This window comes from Agrilus planipennis, unplaced genomic scaffold (genome assembly GCF_000699045.2).
Source record: "Agrilus planipennis isolate EAB-ADULT unplaced genomic scaffold, Apla_2.0 scaffold365, whole genome shotgun sequence".
Taxonomy (NCBI): Eukaryota; Metazoa; Arthropoda; class Insecta; order Coleoptera; family Buprestidae; genus Agrilus; species Agrilus planipennis.
The window spans coordinates 1-12319 of record NW_020439243.1 but is presented as its reverse complement, the minus strand read 5'-3'; positions in this window follow the sequence as shown (position 1 = coordinate 12319).

Below are 12319 nucleotides of genomic sequence, written 5' to 3'. Positions count from 1 at the left end.
TTCTGGGGTGTATGTGGGGAAATCTATGGAGACGGTGTGGAGGCGGCACACAGGCGTTTCTCCTTCGAAAACCGACGGTCGGGATAGACCATCAGCTATGACGTTGGATTTTCCGGGAGCGTACTCTACTTTATGATTAAATGGTTGCAGCTGGAGAGCCCATCGAGCTAAGCGCCCGGCTGATGTTTTCAGATTTATCAACCATTTTAGAGGTTGGTGATCAGTTATCACGACCACTGAGGTTTCTTTCAGATATCTGCGGAACTTGGATATGGCCTAGACGATAGCCAGTGCCTCCCACTCCGTTGTGGAGTAATTTCTTTCGGTAGAAGTCAATTCGCGTATTCGATAGGCCGCTCTTTCTGCTCCTCCTTCAGGAGTAAAACCGCTCCCAAAGCGTAACGTCTGGCATCAGTCCGCAAGGTCAATGGTTTCGATAGGTGGGCTTGTTGCAGGATTGGAGACGTGGTTAGTTTCCTCTTGAGGGCGTTGAAAGCCTTTTGCTGATCGGCTCCCCATTCCCAGACGGTGTCTTTCTTAATTAAGCGACTTAACGGACGGCAAATGTCGGCAAAGTCCTTGAAGAACACGCCGGTACCACGAGCAGGTCTGGAGGAACTCCTGGAGTTGTCGCAGATTTCTGGGAGGTTGGAGATTTTATCTGGTGGCTACCTATCTTGGGTTTGTCTCGATGCCTTGGGGAGTCAGCATATGTCCCAAATATTGGACTTCGGGCCAGCAGAATCGGCACTTCCATCGACTCATCCTTAAATTGAATATTTTCGTCTGTAAGAAGATCTTCCAGATTCCAGATTCTTTCGTTCGGCGAGCGGGAGCAGTGGACATTCGTCCTTCCTGAGGGCAAGATTGGCAGTGGATAAGTGCACCACCTTCCTAGGGGAAGCAGAAAACAGATTTTTGCGAATCGAATTGACATCAAATCATAACATAAAGTTGTTCCTCCGAGTGACCGGAGATTTGAATTTCTCGGGAGACATTTCCATCGGTATCGGGACCCATGCGGACGCGCTTGTTTACATCTGGCGGTCGTTGTGATCTCCAGAGACACCCAATGGGATATTAGCGTCCGGCGTCTATAGTAGTAGGCGTTAAGAGAAGTGGCGATGGTGTGGCTGAGTATTGGTCCTTTCGTAGGGGGGATAATAATGTTGGATAAGCATATTCTCTGCGGATTGTTTCCAAGTCTCATTCTTCCTCCTCTGTCGCTGGTTAGGGCGCATGCGTCGGTTGTTTGTACACTTCGGTGGTCAGGATCTCTGTCGGCTGATTTCGTTCCCCAATGAACGACGTACTCCTGGTTCTTCTGCGAGAACCCCAGATGCTAGTGGACATGTCGAGGATCAGCTTAGTATCCTCTAGGAAATCGCCTCCTAGTAGGGTTTGGTTCCGGGCGCCGGAAAGTATGACGAACGTCGTCATACGGTTTGGTTTGCGAGCTACAACATAGGCGGGCTGTGTCTGGAAGGCACGCCCTTCTTCTTGTAGGAGTTCTCGTAGCTTGTGACTGGTGATACTGATCTGAGCTCCGGTATCTATCCCCGCGGTGTCGCAGTATTTTTCCACAAATACTCGTACGGCTGGTCGGATACGGGGCGCTAGGGAGCGCGGCTTTTCGGCGGCATTCAGTGCGCTGAAATCTAATTTTGATGGTACGGCTTTCTTTGTGCATTCTAACTGCTGGTGAACAACCATTTATGTACTCGTCTACAACTTGTAGTTCTTGTTCGTCGGAAAAACGCGCGGTGCATTGCGCAAAACTTGCCTGTGTTCTATTGTTGGTTTGTAGGTTGGCCATCAACCTTGCGAATTGGTCTTCCGTGAGCGTAGCCATCGTCAGATTTAATCTCGGACTTCTTTACAGTCGTTTTCATAGAATGTACGCGAACTCGCGAATGACACGATTGTTAACGACACTCGAGCCCCACGTTGTTGGGCCCCAATTGTATCATTTGTTTTCAATAAAACAATTCATTTCTATCAATATACAAAAAAACAATACAGAAAAATTAAAAGATAAGTTACAATGCAAAAACAAGGTGAGTCCGCGTGTAGCTCTTTTTGAACAGAACACTAGTTTTTACCACTATATATATATATAATTTCACTCCAATACTACCGATATTGTTTGTCTTTGCACAGCTCAAATGGTAACCGAGATCAGACACTGGCAGCAGGGTTCTACCATGAGAAAGCTTCTAACTTCACGCCTAATACCTCACTTCCTCGCCGTGTACGCTAGAGGGCCACCCTAATGTTCCTACATGGGAAGACTCTTAGAGGGAGTTAAAGACTGATTTTGATCTCCTTTCCTGTTCACTGCGAGTTCTTTTATACCTCGTTTTGAGTGATTGGGCCGATCCGCCAGGAAAGGGTAGTCGCTCATGGGTAGGGGTGCATGCGACTCTAACGCTACTAAGCTCGAGTAGCACCCTCGCGAACGGCACTGAGGCGGGTCGGGAAACTGCGAAGGGGTGAAAGCTGCAAAATTCGTAATTTGAAACTGATCGTGTGTTACAGTAACAATTAAAGTGCTTTATTTGTTGCCGACTTAGAAAAAATGCGACACTGTGCTACCAACTAGGTCATAAAAATTTATACACACAAACGTAAATTGCTGAAACATCTAGTACCATAAGACCAATGTAAATAAATTTAGTATAAATAGGATGTAAATAATTCAATAAACTAGTCACACACAAGGCTCATTCTTTTTTGGATACTGCAGTAGTATCAACCCTTGGAAACTGCGATAATGTCAACCTTGAAGGCTGCAACAGTGTCATACAGAAACGTGTCCAACATTGTTATTAAACCGGTTCTTATCAGAACCACAACTTTTGGGAGTCATAAAACGACTACATAAACTACAATAACGCATATTTAACGTACTTCAGACACAACTGGAAAGCTGTAACCAAAGAAGTAACGAGGCTCTTCAACAATTTGAGTTCGATATGGAGCGCTTTGTGAAATTAGCCTACTCCTTTTCCGCTCGAGAATTCATAAACTGGCATAAACTGGTTGTATAAACATTAATCGATGGAGTCAGGGAAGCCGAACTACAGCAAGTCCTTAGATTAGCACGCGACAAGACTCCGACTGAAGTACTGTCACAAGCCCTGGAGTTTGAAGCGACGGAGAAAGCTTCCAAATATCATATACTTGTACGAGAAGTAGAAATCGACGATAATTCAATTACCAAAGGTGTCATGTAGCTCATAAGGAAATGAGTAATCGATGTGAAGAAAGTCATTGCTAAAAATACGGGAGAACAGTAACTAAAATGCTGGGAGTATGGTAGAACTGGTTATTTTACTCGGAAGTGCAATAACTACAGTAGTCGTACGAAATGCTGGAATTACGGCATTGCTACTCAAACGCAAGTTGTCTAACCCTCACTAAGCCCCCGAAGAGGACACCATTTCAAGACTGGACGGCACTAACTCATTATATATAGATGGCTCTATAAATGACCAATATGTTAGAAAGTTATCGATATAGGGATATCCAACACCATCGTTCGCCCTGATACGGTATCGGAATGGCGAATTCGACCTTTGACCAAAAGACTGATCTTGACTACGGCTACCGGGGAAACTTCACCAATCAATGGAGAATGCAATGTCGAAATTAGAATTGGAAATGCAATGTTATACAGTTGAGTATTGGTGGGCGACATAGTAGATGATCTCATCATTGTATTGGACTTTCTTCAAGAATATCGAATTGACTTAAATCTGAGCACTTCCACAATGCGCATCGGTGGAGAAGAGATACTATTGTCAAATCCTAAGATGAATTCTGCTGCCTACAAGGTGATCGCAAGGGAAAATCGAGTACTACTAAATCACTCCGAATACATTGTAAATGTCAGAATAGACGACGACATCGGCGGATTGGTGGATGTAGCTCGAACCGGGCAATCAAGACTTGATACAGTGGATTGGTGGGACATACGCTCGTAAAAAGTGGAACATCATTGATACCTGTTAGAATAGTCAATTTGAAAGGCTGGGCAAAATATCTGTAAAGGCACAGAGTTGGATGTATTTGAAGCGGTAGCTGAAATCCACCACTGTGACAGGAAAGAAGAACCCAACACGAAACTGGCATCACTTCCTGCATCTGGAAAAACGGTCAAAAAACCATCGTAACAAGCTCCCTGTCAAACAAGTGGAAGAACTTTTTGGTCGTCTTCATTACGTCTTCGTCCTGTTAGATCAAGACTTAGGTAGGACCAACTTAACATACCACCACATCAACACTGGAACAGTAAGGCCCTTATAGTGCTGGTACGCAAGAAGGATAGTTCCACGAGATTTTGTGTGGACCACAGGAAGTTCCATGACGTAACGCTGTAAGTCAGTTATCCATTACCCAGAATCGACGAAACACTAGATAGTTTAGCTGGAGCTAAATGGTTTTCTACTCTCGATTTGAAAAGTGGATACTGCTAAGTGGATATTTATCCGCAGGAAGAAGACTGCCTTTACAACTGGAAATGGTCTATAGCAGTTCAGTGTGATGCCTCTTAGGTTGTTAGTTACACGGATTAAACTGAAAAATCTGTTTGGTTTACCTAGACAACATCAACATACTAGGAAGAACTTTCGACGACCACCTCCGAAACGTGACCGAAGTCTTCAAGAAATTGTCAACCGCAAGGTTGAAGATAAGTCCCGAGAAGTGCATTCTACTTAGAAATGAAATGAAATACTGTCACAATGAAGCATTTCAACATCTGAAGATTACACTCTCTGGAGCCCCAATCTTGACGTATCCCCAGTTCAGCGAACCCTTAAGCATAGATGCCGATGCTAATTATGTGGGATAAGGCTATTGAGCGCAGTGGACTTAATTTCGACCACCATGGTTTGAAAAGAATGTGGGAAAGTGCAGATGGAACCAGAAACAAGCTCCAAGTGGTACTTCTGAAGAAAAGGACTTCAGAAGTCTTAGAAGGAGTTCACGGAAAAGGACATTTCGGCGTTACGAAGACTCTAGAGAACGTACGCGAACGATTTTATTGGCCATAAAGTAGAAGCGATGTAGAAGACTGATACACGAAATGGAAATGCCCGACATTCGTCGCCAGTAAGGGGCCGCAGAAAAGGAGTCGTGGACGAATGCAATAGTGCAACGTGGGATTGCCATTTGAGAGAATCGTCGTCGACGTGACAGGACCATTTCCAATGAGAGACTCCGGTAACCAATACATTTTAGTAATCATAGATTACTTTAGCAAATGACCCGAAATATATGCGACACCGAATCAGGAAGCACACACCATTGCCGAAAAGCTTGTCAGTGTTAGGATTATTATTATATTACTAAAACGAGGATTGCGCCCTTACATCTACAGTCTGATGAAATGGTTGAACGATTTAATTCTACTTTGGAGACCAATTTAAGAAACGTCGTTAACGAGCACCAAACTGATTTGGACCGACACATAATACTATTCCTCCTGGCTTATACATTCGCTATCCGCGAGAGAACTGGAAGAACGCCGGGTGGCATCTTATTTGGGAAAAAATTGAGGTTGCCAGCCGGCATGATGTTTGCTCGTCCTGGTGACTCTCCAGTACCTACAGACGAATATGAGGGCGAACTATAAGAACGACTAGAATACAGGCCTGACGCTGGAAGCTGGCGGAAATTTTAAAATGGCGTGGATGCGCGGTGGCAAAAGTAGGCAGTTTTAGGTATAACGATTGCAGCCCTCTTTTTTCAGTATTTCCTATCAGGGGCGTAGATTAAATATTTAAAAGCAGCGATCAGTGAGCAAGTAATAGACATAGTATTTATAGAGGGTCGGACTTGTTCTAGAACGATCGGTATCTGGACTATAAGTTTTTGAAAATTTTGGTCTTCTTTGCTATACTAGCGTAATCTCCGCAATAACACGCCTTTTCGCTTATACGCAATACGTCCTCCCCACCTAAAATTGATCGTTACGATATTACCTTAAATGATGCATCGTATAACAGTGTAAGGACTACCTCAAGTTTGTAGTTTCGAGCAACGTCTTTTCCATCGAAAGATCACACCTTGTCACCTTCATTAACACCAGCAGAGTTGACTCGTCGATTGTGTCTGGCTCTCACGTGGAAAATTTCCAACTGCAACTTTGTACGCATAGGACTATGTATAGTTTCTTGTAGTTGTAGCGTAGGTACTCGTATGTAAACACTGTAGTCTCCAAGCCTTTATCCTAAATTTTCTCCCAAAAATAATGCTGGCTAGTGTTGGTGGTTTTTCTTATGTAGTTCTCCAAAGTAATGTTAAATCGTTTAATCACCCAGCTGTTGGTATCAAACGTACCTATATTCCGAGTCATGGTATTATCTATCAACTGATTACAGCATAACGCCCTAATCTTAAATTACACTACCATTGTACTGTCACATGTATGCAATCCAACATACACAGTAACAAAGAAGACTAGAGTTTCTAGAATACGTTCAACGCCTATAAATACCCGCCGCGAGTTAGTTGGAGTCTTAGTGACGAGGTGATATAAAAAGAAATAAGATGAGCGAAGAAGTGATAAAGAGTAAATAATTGAATAAGTTAGATATTAGTGCAAAAGGTGTCTAATTATGAGACGATACTTTTCAACTATTTTATTAATAACTCTACTAAACACTCCTGTCTAGTCAATTTAGATATTGTAGTGGTTCACTTTATTTTTAACCAAAAACGTCCAAATTCGCATTTAATTTAGGAGCAAAATAAAGTGTATCAGATTTCATAGAAACGGACTTTCAATATTTTTTTAAAAGCCTTTATTTCTTTGACTGTCTGTTTGTATTGCTTTTCTGAAACTTAAATTTTTTAATTGTACAAGTTGTACAAAATTATTTGTTTACATTTCATCATTATTTTAAATGTAATGTCGGCGAATTACTTTTTTAATTTAGGAACCGTTACAAGTATGTGTTAACTGGCTTAAAGTTCTCCTGCTGACAATAAAATGCAGTATTCTACCTTTTGAGGATTATAGACTGTCTATATTTGTCCTTCACATATCAGCTAATCAATTCTTATGCAGATTTGCAANTATTTCTACTCTTCACTTCTACAACGGTCAATTTATTTCTACTCTTCACTTCTACAACGGTCAATTTATTTCTACTCTTCACTTCTACAACGGTCAATTTATTTCTACTCTTCACTTCTACAACGGTCAATTTATTTCTACTCTTCACTTCTACAACGGTCAATTTATTTCTACTCTTCACTTCTACAACGGTCAATTTATTTCTACTCTTCACTTCTACAACGGTCAATTTATTTCTACTCTTCACTTCTACAACGGTCAATTTATTTCTACTCTTCACTTCTACAACGGTCAATTTATTTCTACTCTTCACTTCTACAACGGTCAATTTATTTCTACTCTTCACTTCTACAACGGTCAATTTATTTCTACTCTTCACTTCTACAACGGTCAATTTATTTCTACTCTTCACTTCTACAACGGTCAATTTATTTCTACTCTTCACTTCTACAACGGTCAATTTATTTCTACTCTTCACTTCTACAACGGTCAATTTATTTCTACTCTTCACTTCTACAACGGTCAATTTATTTCTACTCTTCACTTCTACAACGGTCAATTTATTTCTACTCTTCACTTCTACAACGGTCAATTTATTTCTACTCTTCACTTCTACAACGGTCAATTTATTTCTACTCTTCACTTCTACAACGGTCAATTTATTTCTACTCTTCACTTCTACAACGGTCAATTTATTTCTACTCTTCACTTCTACAACGGTCAATTTATTTCTACTCTTCACTTCTACAACGGTCAATTTATTTCTACTCTTCACTTCTACAACGGTCAATTTATTTCTACTCTTCACTTCTACAACGGTCAATTTATTTCTACTCTTCACTTCTACAACGGTCAATTTATTTCTACTCTTCACTTCTACAACGGTCAATTTATTTCTACTCTTCACTTCTACAACGGTCAATTTATTTCTACTCTTCACTTCTACAACGGTCAATTTATTTCTACTCTTCACTTCTACAACGGTCAATTTATTTCTACTCTTCACTTCTACAACGGTCAATTTATTTCTACTCTTCACTTCTACAACGGTCAATTTATTTCTACTCTTCACTTCTACAACGGTCAATTTATTTCTACTCTTCACTTCTACAACGGTCAATTTATTTCTACTCTTCACTTCTACAACGGTCAATTTATTTCTACTCTTCACTTCTACAACGGTCAATTTATTTCTACTCTTCACTTCTACAACGGTCAATTTATTTCTACTCTTCACTTCTACAACGGTCAATTTATTTCTACTCTTCACTTCTACAACGGTCAATTTATTTCTACTCTTCACTTCTACAACGGTCAATTTATTTCTACTCTTCACTTCTACAACGGTCAATTTATTTCTACTCTTCACTTCTACAACGGTCAATTTATTTCTACTCTTCACTTCTACAACGGTCAATTTATTTCTACTCTTCACTTCTACAACGGTCAATTTATTTCTACTCTTCACTTCTACAACGGTCAATTTATTTCTACTCTTCACTTCTACAACGGTCAATTTATTTCTACTCTTCACTTCTACAACGGTCAATTTATTTCTACTCTTCACTTCTACAACGGTCAATTTATTTCTACTCTTCACTTCTACAACGGTCAATTTATTTCTACTCTTCACTTCTACAACGGTCAATTTATTTCTACTCTTCACTTCTACAACGGTCAATTTATTTCTACTCTTCACTTCTACAACGGTCAATTTATTTCTACTCTTCACTTCTACAACGGTCAATTTATTTCTACTCTTCACTTCTACAACGGTCAATTTATTTCTACTCTTCACTTCTACAACGGTCAATTTATTTCTACTCTTCACTTCTACAACGGTCAATTTATTTCTACTCTTCACTTCTACAACGGTCAATTTATTTCTACTCTTCACTTCTACAACGGTCAATTTATTTCTACTCTTCACTTCTACAACGGTCAATTTATTTCTACTCTTCACTTCTACAACGGTCAATTTATTTCTACTCTTCACTTCTACAACGGTCAATTTATTTCTACTCTTCACTTCTACAACGGTCAATTTATTTCTACTCTTCACTTCTACAACGGTCAATTTATTTCTACTCTTCACTTCTACAACGGTCAATTTATTTCTACTCTTCACTTCTACAACGGTCAATTTATTTCTACTCTTCACTTCTACAACGGTCAATTTATTTCTACTCTTCACTTCTACAACGGTCAATTTATTTCTACTCTTCACTTCTACAACGGTCAATTTATTTCTACTCTTCACTTCTACAACGGTCAATTTATTTCTACTCTTCACTTCTACAACGGTCAATTTATTTCTACTCTTCACTTCTACAACGGTCAATTTATTTCTACTCTTCACTTCTACAACGGTCAATTTATTTCTACTCTTCACTTCTACAACGGTCAATTTATTTCTACTCTTCACTTCTACAACGGTCAATTTATTTCTACTCTTCACTTCTACAACGGTCAATTTATTTCTACTCTTCACTTCTACAACGGTCAATTTATTTCTACTCTTCACTTCTACAACGGTCAATTTATTTCTACTCTTCACTTCTACAACGGTCAATTTATTTCTACTCTTCACTTCTACAACGGTCAATTTATTTCTACTCTTCACTTCTACAACGGTCAATTTATTTCTACTCTTCACTTCTACAACGGTCAATTTATTTCTACTCTTCATTTCTACAACGGTCAATTTATTTCTACTCTACTCGGCGATCGTCTCTTCCTTTAAATACTGTTTTGTTTACTTTCGAGAACCTTCTGGAAACATCCGGATAGTTCTTTTTTGGAAATGGAAAAGATTACACTATCCAAATTCGACGGAAATTAATTCAATGTGTGGAAGTTCCAAATACAATCGTACTTGGATGTACATGGGCTACTAGAAGTAGTGGATGGAACTTCACCCAGGCCGACTAGTTATCAAGTTCAAGAATTGGCAGAATGGGAAAAACTTGACAAGAAAGCGCGGATGGTTATTGGCTTTGCACTGGAAAAAGAGCAAGTCAGACAAGTCCTGAACCTAAAAACTTTAAAAGAAATGTGGGATCGTTTGGCTTCTATTTATGAAATGAGGAATGAGGCATCTATTCATATGCTGCTACAACAATTTTTCAAATATGAAATGGACGATAATACAACCATTTCGCAACATATGGCACAACGGCTAGAAGACCTTGGTCATCCAGGAAACGAGGTAGACATTGTTACAAAAATTTTGCTAAGCCTACCAGAACAGTACAAGCCTTTTATTGCTGCCTGGGATTCGCTTGACAGAAGGAATCAAACGAAAGCAAATTTAGTGTCGCAAGATATGTTACTTCATGGTTCATCATCGTCGTCATCAAACGAAAACAGAAATGTGGCTTTAGTGCACAAGACTTCTCAAAAAGAAGGAGAATAGAAAAATAGATTCAAGAGTCGCAATGAAAAGTTTTCTGGAAAGTGTCATTACTGTAAGAAAATTGGACACAAAAAGAAAGACTGTTTCAAATTCAAAAACGAACAAAAACAAGGTGTCGCTAATAGTGCCAAAATCGAACAATTGTCGAAATAGCACGCACCCTACTGATAGCTGCACATTTGCCCACGAGACTTTGGGCTAAAGCCTGCCGCACTGCAACATATGTACGTAATTTGATTCCTTTGAGAAGACTTCACGGCAAAACACCGAGTGAACTGTTTTATGGAAGAAAACCGGATGCTAGTCATCTTCGCGTGTATGGAAGTATGTGTTACGTGCATAATGAAAAAGATAAGCGCAAAAAGTTTGACAAAAAGAGTAGAAAATGGTGTTAGTCGTGTATGAAAGTGCTTGAAAGGCATATCGATTATGGGAACTTGGTACAAATCGTGTGGTTATAAGCCGCGATGTTCAAGTTATAAAGCCGGACACTTCCAGTGTTGTAACGTTAGAAATGAACCTAACAAAAGAAAAACAAGCAAAGACTGTGGATGATTCAAAGACCGAAGAAGAAACGCTCATAAGTGAAAAAGATCAACATTTAACCAGTAGTAGTGTTCGTGACAATGATGAAGACCTTTTGCCGAAAGGACTGTACCGACCAACGACTGGTGCAACCATTGATAATATTGCACTAGAAGCAGAATAGCAAAACCTCACTCAGAAGGTTTAAATTTTGCTAATGTTACAGGCTATTTGTACATGGCATCCGAAACACCGTTAACTGTGGAACAAGCGCGTAAATCATCGAACCATAAAGAGTGGGAGCAAGCTATGTGTGAAGAATTAACAGCACTTAATGAAAACAAGATCTGTTCTATGGTTAAGCGTCCCAAAAATCGAAAGGTAATTAAAAATCGTTGGGTCTTTCGCATTAATATGAAACCTAATGGTTAAGTTGATCGTTATCGTGCCAGATTGGTAATTGGCTCTAACAACAAAGTAATGGTTAACGCTGATTAAACAAAAATTCAAAATTACAAGTAAAACCGCGAGTAGTTTTGATTCTAAATGGTGGACCTGTTATTTGGAAAAGTCAAAAGCAAAGTATTATTACGGATTCCACCATGTATGCAGAGTATGTAGCTGCTCATGTTGCTGCCAAAAACACCCAATGGTTACGTCTACTGATGTGTGAACTAGGATTCCTTCAAAGTTCATCAACCAAGTTGTATATCGACAACGCAGCAGCTGAACAGTTAACTAAAATCCCCGTGTACCATGGTCGTTCAAGGCATATAGACATAAAATTTCATTATATTCGCGAGTGTGTTAAAAGCGGTGATAATCAAGTGATTGGGGTTCCTACTTATTGTCAACTTGCGCATTTATTAACAAAAAGTTTGTCACTTAAGAAGTTTGATAAAAATTGTAAAATGTTAAATTTAGATTAAGTGTAACAATGTATTTCTATTATTCGAAAGAGCGAGTCGGAGTGTTGAGATTTTATGTTTACTAAAGCGCTCTTTCGTTGCCTATGTTTGTATTTTAGGATTAATCAATTATTTGTTCTGTTCATATTCCATAATGTTGTTTTGAGAATTACTAATTTTTTGTTTGAGCTCCATTGTAATCGCATATGTATTTAAAACAGTTGAATGTTGTTATAAACAAGCTAGTCGGTTAGTTAACGATAAACAAGTCAGTTGTTCTCACACTTTTTACCAATTTATATTATAAAATAAATAACAGGTTATGGGCCCAGTTGCCTTCTAAATAAATTGGTAAATCAGAAAGCAAAAGTGCTTAGTGTGAATTCG